This window comes from Equus quagga, chromosome 10 (assembly GCF_021613505.1).
Source record: "Equus quagga isolate Etosha38 chromosome 10, UCLA_HA_Equagga_1.0, whole genome shotgun sequence".
NCBI lineage: Eukaryota > Metazoa > Chordata > Mammalia > Perissodactyla > Equidae > Equus > Equus quagga.
This window is the reverse complement of record NC_060276.1, coordinates 110,206,532-110,215,492: the sequence shown is the minus strand read 5'-3', so window position 1 is coordinate 110,215,492 and position 8,961 is coordinate 110,206,532.

Here is an 8,961-nt window from a genome sequence, read left to right as displayed (position 1 = left end):
TGTTTAAACAATACAGCCCTCGTGTTCTAGAGCACTGGTTGGTAAACGTTTTTTCTAAAAGGGGCCAGATAGTAAATATTTTAGGCTTTGGGGGCAGCTACTCAACGCTACCGCGTTATAGCGAGAAAGCAGCCCAAGACAATATGGATGATCATGGCTGTATTCCAGTAAAACTTTGGACTTCAGAAAATTTTCACGTGTCACAAAATATTCTTTTGATTTTTTTCAACCGCTTGAAAATGGAAAAATCTTTCTTAGTTTGTGGGCCATACAAAAACAGGCGGTGGGTTAGATTTAGCAGAGAACTGTAGTTTGCCCATCTTGTTCTAGAATAATTGTCTCTTACAGCTCTACTTCAATGGGCACCTCCTCATGTGCACAGCAAGAGAAGGCTTGGCAGACGATTTCCAGTCTCCCTTTAATATATTTTACTTATTCCTGATGGGTAGGCATAATTTCCAAAACCTGTTAAATGTCTAAAGGATTGAAAGAAAAGAAATCCTCCCAGACGATATGGCTTTAAAATCTTTATACTGTCTGTCTCACTGAAGATCAGAGTAGGAAGTATGAAGCAGATATTTTGGGAGTTTCTGAAAATGTTCAGGCACTATCATACACTTAACCCGAAAGTATGCACAGCATATTTTGTTAGCTTTGGATTTTTTTGTTGTTCAATCGAATCTGTGAAATCTGTTTCTCTAATATTTTTGGTCTTTCTTCTGTCAGGTACTTTTTTGCATCAAAAATGTAATACGAGTTTTCTCTCTTGAATTGCTTAACTGTTCAGTTTTGTTTTTGCCTTTCACCCCAACTTCTTAGCTCTGGTCCTAATCTTTTCTCCCACTTTCTATGGGGTTGTCTTTCTGTCTCTCTTGCACTTGGCTAGGTCTGCATCGAATGCGGCACCAAGAGGTGCGTGCGCAAGATGGGGGCAGTCTTAACTGAGAGAGGCCCTGTTTGGGTCCCTTTCTCTAAGACTGCTTGCCTCAGAGTTGCTGTAGTGTTAACCACCACTTTCTCCGTGCCCACCACGTTTTACAGACTAGTACACTTGTATATAAACTGGAACAAGTTACCCCAAACAGTGCTGACCTTTAATATGTATGATGCACTTTGGTACTTTATCTCATTTTTAAAAATATGCAGATTACTCTTTACATTGATTTCATAATTGCACTTAGTCACAACTTGAAGTCTGAAAAACACAGACACTAGGATATTTTTGAAACCTCTAGCCAGTCCCTGACCACCCTTTATAAAATAGCACCATGCCCTCATCCGTCCCCACAGGTAATCACTTTCTATCTCCCTTACTCTGTTTTCACCACCTGACAAAGGTTGTTCATAGGCTTTTTCCCCTACGCTAGAATGTAAATTGATGGCAGCATCTTTGTTTTGTCGTATTTCCGGCCCTTAGACCGGTGCTTACCGGATGAGGAAGCTCAGGCAGAGAGTGATTTTTTTTGCCAAGGTCACATAGCCAGTGACTGTTGGAGTTGGAATTTGAATTCAATCGGTCTTATAGTAAGACGGCAAAAGTGGTTGTATGTGTTAGAATGAACTGTTTACCAAAAGCAACGAGAGAGGGAAATAATACCCAGACAGAGCTGCAGGGTGATTTTGTGTTCATTAGCGACCCTGTCTCACCAGTTTTGGGCAAAAATCTTAGCCATTCAAAAAAATTTGTGCGGTACCTACTGTATGCCAAGAGATGTTCTGGGAAGTGGAGATCCCTGGAATGAACGAGACATATAGGGTACTTGCTCTTTTATACATTCCGTTATTTGTTTTTCTTATTACAAAAGCAAAGTTCATTACAGGAAAATGTGAAAATTACATTAGCAAAAGGGGAGCATAAAGAATATCAATTTTGTTTCTAGACAAATCATTTTCATCCAAATCATTAGGAGCGGAAGAAAATACACGATAACATTAATAGCCATCATCTCTTGGTTACTGGTATTATGGATGATGGTTATTTTATTCTTCATATTTGCTCTATTTAAAAATTTTCTCCAGTGGACGGACATTACTCTTTTTTTTTTAAAGACTTTATTTTTCCTTTTTTCTCCCAAAGCCGCCCGTTACATAGTTGTGTACTTTCTTAGTTGTGGGTCCTTACAGTTTTGGCATGTGGGATGCCACCTCAGCATGGCCTGATGAGCGGTGCCATGTCCACGCCCAGGATTCGAACTGGTGAAACCCTGGGCCGCCAGAGCGGAACACGCGAACTTAACCACTCAGCCATGGGGCTGGCCCCAGACATTACTCTTATAAACAGAAAAAAAGCCCACACATTTTAGGAAAAAATATATTAAAAAATGGTAGAAGAGTGATGCAGACAAATGAAAAGCCTTATCGTGGCGAGCTAGAATTCTAGGTAATTTCTCTTAAAATATTGTTTAATACAATTGTGTGAGGGAGTTAAAATTATTTTAAAATGGAAAACACTGTACTTGTTTGAACTGTTTTCATTTACTATTGTGATATTAGGTAAAGTGAAGTAATTGTTTTATACTTATAAATGCGTTAATAGTTAACCTTTGTGGAGTGTCCCTCTGGATTTCTGAAAGGCCAATTTATCCAGTTGTGCTAGCTGTTAATGTTAAGCCACAGGAGCTGTGCATTGGTGACAGTGAATAAAGGAAATGACCTAGACCAGAATCCCTGGGGCTTAGACTTAGAATCACTGGGGCGTAGTAAATAAATATTTGTCAAACGAAAAATACTGAATAGGCACCTCCTCCTGGCCTTGTTCCAATACATAAGCAATGATGAGAGGGGTTCACCTGAAGAACCTTCTTTTAGAAAAATTACTCTGAGCGTTCTACTCCAAGCACCTCGTTCTTTTATTCCAAGTTTTAGTATCAATGCATTGTAATTTACAACTGAAGACCGCTTCTGAAGTTCACTGTAGTGAAAATTTGTTGTGATTGCTGGCCATCATCCATTCTTCCTTCTCCAGGAAACAGCATGCTAAATTTGTTTTGGGTGAGCTCCCCTCCCTTCTTCAAACTTCCTACAGTTCAGTAGGACTGCCCATCAGGATACCCTGCTCTCTACCAGCCAAAGGGTAGGCACTTAACCTCAGTGGGGCCAGTCAGCCACTCCTTTCCTGGAATGTGGATTCCGTAGATTCATGCTGGTGCAGCACCCCAAGGGGCCCGTCTGTTGGTTCCTACTTCCTAGATCTCTGGAATGGTTCTGGTTCCCACCCTTTCCAAATCGGCTCCTTTGATTCTATGAGCTCCTCTTATCCTTCCATATATTCCTTTTTTGTGTAAATTAGCTTGAGTCCTTTTGTTGCTTACAACCAAAGAATCTCTGATGTTCATCAAACTCTATCCCCGTCCTCCTCCAAGTTCTGAATTTAACCACAGATTCTCCTGAATGAGGAATATGACCCTTGTAGTTGGAGAGGAAACAGATACGATACTAAAAAATTTGCAAAATTTTGTTTGCAATTATGTAAAAGCTGCAGGAAAACAGCCATGCTAAGTATTTCCAGTAGAGTGGATTCAATAAAGAATTGGGCACATAGATGTTAGAAGGCTGAAAGAGGGGACACTGAGGCAACCTGGATATTTGTCACTGCTTCCTGTACCTCTAGGGATGATACTAGTAAATGCAAGAAGCAGCTGCCACACCCAGGGCTGGGGGAACAAAAGGAAAGAAGTGGGGTTATCAGATCCTTGGAATTTAGTAGAGAGGTCCTGTGCTGGCTAGTGTGTGGCCCTCAGGTGGGGGCACTCCACATAGCCCCTGCTCAGACCACCAGAGAAGGCATGGCCAGTGAGTGCTGGTGCTTCTGTGGGGACCTGGTATGGTGATGCTGGGAAGGCTAAAAGAAGCTGGAGGCTGGAGCCATGCCCAGCTTGCGTGGGGGCGGGGGTGGTTGTCCCTTCTCCCTGCCAATCTCCCATCAGACCCTCCCATTGACAGAACCTAACAGGAGGACAACTGGCTTGGGAGTTTGGGAAAAGCAGTTTGCAGAGTCCCAGTCCTGACATCACAGAGTGGAGTGAAAAAAGGGTTAGCTTAGAGCTAAGAGATGGCAGGTAAATAGCCACGACAAAAGCATGCTTTCCTTTTAAACGGATCAGTAGTGGTTTTTGAAAATAGAGTTCCCTAGTAAATTGGAAATTTTCAATATATCTATGGCTAAATGTAAATTACATCATTATTGTACTTTATGCCGAAAGACTTAAGGGCACAAATGTCAAACCTGTAACATGTTCTCTGGCCCTTAGTGATGGCATATGGATGTATCGGTTGGAAAATTTGTCTCCTGATACATATTTATGAGGTGCAGGAGGTACAGCGAGATTGTTCCATTTGATTATTACAAAGAAGAAATCAGCATTGATGTAAAGCTATCTTAGTGATCAGAAGGTCTGTAATTGTAAGGTCATTTGCAAATTCCTATTGAGAATTGCTTTCAAAATATGTTAGAAGAAAAGCCAGAGAAATTCATTATATTGTTAAGAAAATACCTCATCATCTCACTTAAGGGAAATTACACATGCTGCAAATGTATAGATTGATTAAGCCAACAGATTTTATTTGGAAAGTTGACAAAATTACCAATCTTCTAAGATTAATGAATAGAAGGGGAAATTATTATACTAGTAGCAAAACAAACTGTTAGATGAGAAATGCATCTATGAATGTTCATAGCAACTTTATTTGTAATAGCCAGAAACTGAAATCAGCCCAGATGTCTTTCAGCTGGTGAACAGGTAAACTGGGGTTCATCTATACCATGGAATATACTCAGCAATAAAAAGGTGGAAACTATTGATACCCCCGACAAGTTGGATGAATCTCTAGGGAATTATGTTGAGCAAAAAAAGCCAATCCCAAAAGGTTACATACTTTATGATTCCATTCATATAGCAATTTGGAAATGACAAAATTTTAGAAATCAAGGAGAGATTAGTAGTTGTCACGGGTTAGGGATTGGGGGTGGGAGTTTGGGAATGTGAGGTGTGGTTATAAAAGGGCAAAATGAGGAATCCTTGTGCTTGTGGTGTTGGAAATGTTCAGTATCTTGACAGGGGTGGCGGAGCCGTGAACCTACATAGGTGATACAAGTGTAGAGCACTTAATCACTAACACACACACACACACACACACACACACACACACACACACAAATGAATACAAGTAAAACTGGGGAAGTCTATAAGATGAGTAGATTGTATCAATATCAATATCCTGGTTGTGATATTGTACTATGGTTTTGCAAGATGTTGCCTTTGGGAGAAACTGGGCAAAGTATACACAGGATGTTTCTATCATTTCTTACAACTGCATGTGAATCTACAGTCTTCTCAAAAATTTTAATTAAAAATGAGGGGCTGGCCCAGTGGTGTAGTGGTTAAGTTCGCATGCTCCACTTCGGTGGCCCAGGGTTCATGGGTTCAGATCCTGGGCATAGACCTACACACTGCTTATCAAGCCAAGCTGTGGTGGCATCCCACATACAAAACAGAGGAATATTGGCACAGATGTTAGCTCTTTTTGCTTGAGGAAGATTGGCAACAGTTGTTAGCTCAGGGCCAATCTTCCTCACCAAAAAAAAAAAAAAAACCCAAAATTAAAAATGGTGTGCGGCAACAATCAGAAAACCTTGGTGATACTTTCAGTCTTGTTCCATTTATTAACTGAAGTAAAGACAAAATCCTGCATGTGTGTTTTTTTAACTTTTAAATTGTGGACAATTTTAAACATACACAAAAGAAAAGAGAATAGTGGCATGAACCTGCATGTACACAGCTTCAGTAATTATCAGCTCATAGTCAAGTGTATTTGATCTATTCCCCCATCCACTCCTGCTATCCCTCATTATTTTGATACAAATATCACATCTCATATTATTTCATCTGTAAATATTTCTATATGCATCTCTAAAATATAAGGGCTCCTTTTAAAAAAATTCAAAATAACTACAATATGTTCTCACACACTCACAAAAGTAACAATTCCTTCATATCGCTATCCAGATAGCATTTATATTTCCTGGTTTGTCTCATAATGAGGGTGTGTGCTTTAGCTTTCTTGAGGTATAATTTATGTATCATGAACTGCACCCATTTGATGTATACAGTTTAACAAGTTTTGACAGATGTAAACACCCATGAAAGCATCACCACAATAGAAACAAATAATAACAAAAAAACCTCAGAACATTTCGATCATGCCCCAAAGTTTCCTTGTGCCTCTTCCTTCATCTATGGTCACAGAACAACCACTGATCTGCTTTCTCTCACTATAGATGAGTTTACAGAGAGTGCAGTTAAAAAAAAAAAAACCCTAAATGGTACACGATTTTATAAAAATTAGAAGGAAGTCAGGAGAATGAAGAGAAATATGTGTGTATTCTTGTCTGATTTATTTTGATGGTGAGCCCCTGAGACAGAAAGCAATTTCCGTTTGGAATACTATAATAATAGCTAACATTTATTGACACTTAGTATGTGCTAGATAGTTTACAAATATTATCTAATGTATCTGATGACAACCCTGTGACTTTTATCAATCCTATTATTATCAAACCCGTTATACAGTAGAGAATACTCAGGCTTAGAGAGGTAACTTGCGTGTGATCTCACAGCTTATAACTGAAGGAACTTAGGTAAAAAGCTAGGTCTTTGACTCCAGAGCAATTCCCTTAAACTCACCTGTAGTCTGTTTATCAGCAAAAAAAGCTGACATGGGAACACCTGGCTTTGTTGCTAAAAAGTCTTAGCCTTTCTTTGACAAAGGAGTAAAGGCAATTCAATGGACAAACGATAGTCTGTTCAACAAATGGTGCTGGGACAACTGGATAGCCATGTGCGAAAAATGGAATCTAGACACCTAACTTACATCTTTTACAAAAATTAACTCAAAATGGATCATAGACCTAAATGTGAGACTATAAAACTCCTAGAAGAATTTAAAAGTGGGTAAAGGACCTGAATAGACATTTTTACAAAGAAGACATACGAATGGCCAACAGATACGTGGAAAGGTGTTCAACATCAGTAATCAATGGAGAAATGCAAATCAAAACCACAATGAGCTATCACCTCACACCTATTAGGATGGCTATTACCAAAAAGACGAGATAAATGCTGGTGAGGATGTGTAGAAAAGGGAACCCTTGTGCACTGTTGGTGGGAATGTAAACTAGTACAAGCCACTGTGGAAAGCAGTATGAAGGTACCTCAAAAAATTAAAAATAGAGCTACTATTGGGTATATATCCAAAGGAAACCAAAGCATTATCTTGAAGAGACATCTGCACTCCTGTGTTCATTGCAGCATTATTCAGAATGACCAAGATAGGGGAACAATCTAAGTGTCAGTCGATGGATGAAGGGATAAAGAAGATGTTGTATGTATATACAATGGAATATTATTCAGCCTTAAAAAAGAAGGAAATCCTGTCATTTATGACAACGTGGATGAACTGAGGGGCATTATGCTAAGTGAAATAAGCCAGATAGAGAAAGACAAATACCACATGGTATCACTTATATGTGGAATCTAAAAAAAAAAGTCAAGCTCATAGAAACAGAGAGTAGAAAAGTGGTTGCCAGGGGCTGGAGGGTGGGAGAAATAGGGAGAAGTTGGTAAAAGGGTACAGACTTTCAGTTATAAGATGGATAAGGTCTGAGGATCTAATGTATAACATGGTGACTGTAGTTGATAACACTATTGCATAATTGAAATTTTCTAAGAGAGTAGAACTTGAGAGTGTTTTCCCCTCCACCCCCCAAAAAAGGTAAATATGTGAGGTGATGGATGTGTTAACTCAGTGAGGGGAATCCTTTGACAATGTATACGTATATCAAATCATCACGTTATACACTTTAAATATCTTACAATTTTGTTAATTCTATCTGAATAAAACTGGGAGGGGGAGCTGAAAAAAAAAAACCTCCTAGAAGATAACATAGGAAAAAATCTAGGTGACTTTGGATTTGGTAATGACTTCTTAGATATACACCAAAAGCATGATTCATGAAAGAAAAAACTGATAAGTTGGCTTCATTAAAATTCAAAACTTCTGTTAAGAGAATGAAAAGACAAGCCACAGACTGGGAGAAAATATTTGCAAAACGCACATCTAATAAAAGACCAGTATCCAAAATATACAAAGAACACTTAAACTCAGCAATAAGAAAACAGCCCAATTTAAAAATGGGCAAAACGATCTGAATAGTCATCTCACCAAAAAGATACTCCGATGGCAAATAAGCACATGAAAAGATGCTCAATATCATATGTCATTACAGAATTGCAAATTAAAACAACAATGAGATACTACTACACTTCTATTAGAATGGCTAAAATCTATAGAGACAGTAAAAAGGATGCCAAGGAATTCAAGAGGAGGGAGGAAGGGGTGAATAGATGGAACATGGGGAATTTATAGGGCAGTGAAAGTGTTTTGTATGATTCTGAAATGGTGGATGCATGTCATTCTGTGTTTGCAAAAAGCTTAGAATGTACAACCCAAAGGGTGAACCCTAATGTAAACTATGGACTTTAATGACAATAATGTATATATATTGACTCATTGGTTGTAACGAATGTACCACATGAATACAAGGTTAACGTGAAATTGAGCTAATAAAGATTAGCATGTATGAATTAACATGGGAAACTGTGGATCGGTGGCGTGAGGAGCTATATGGGAACTCTCTGTACTTTCCACTCAATTGTTCTGTGAACCTAAAACTGCTCAAAAAAACAAAGTCTAGGGGCTGGCCCCGTGGCCGAGTGGTTAAGTTCGCGCGCTCCGCTGCAGGCGGCCCAGTGTTTCGTTGGTTCGAATCCTGGGCGCGGACATGGCACTGCTCGTCAGACCACGCTGAGGCAGCGTCCCACATGCCACAACTAGAAGAACCCACAACGAAGAATACACAACTATGTACCGGGGGGCTTTGGGGAGAAAAAGGAAAAAATAAAA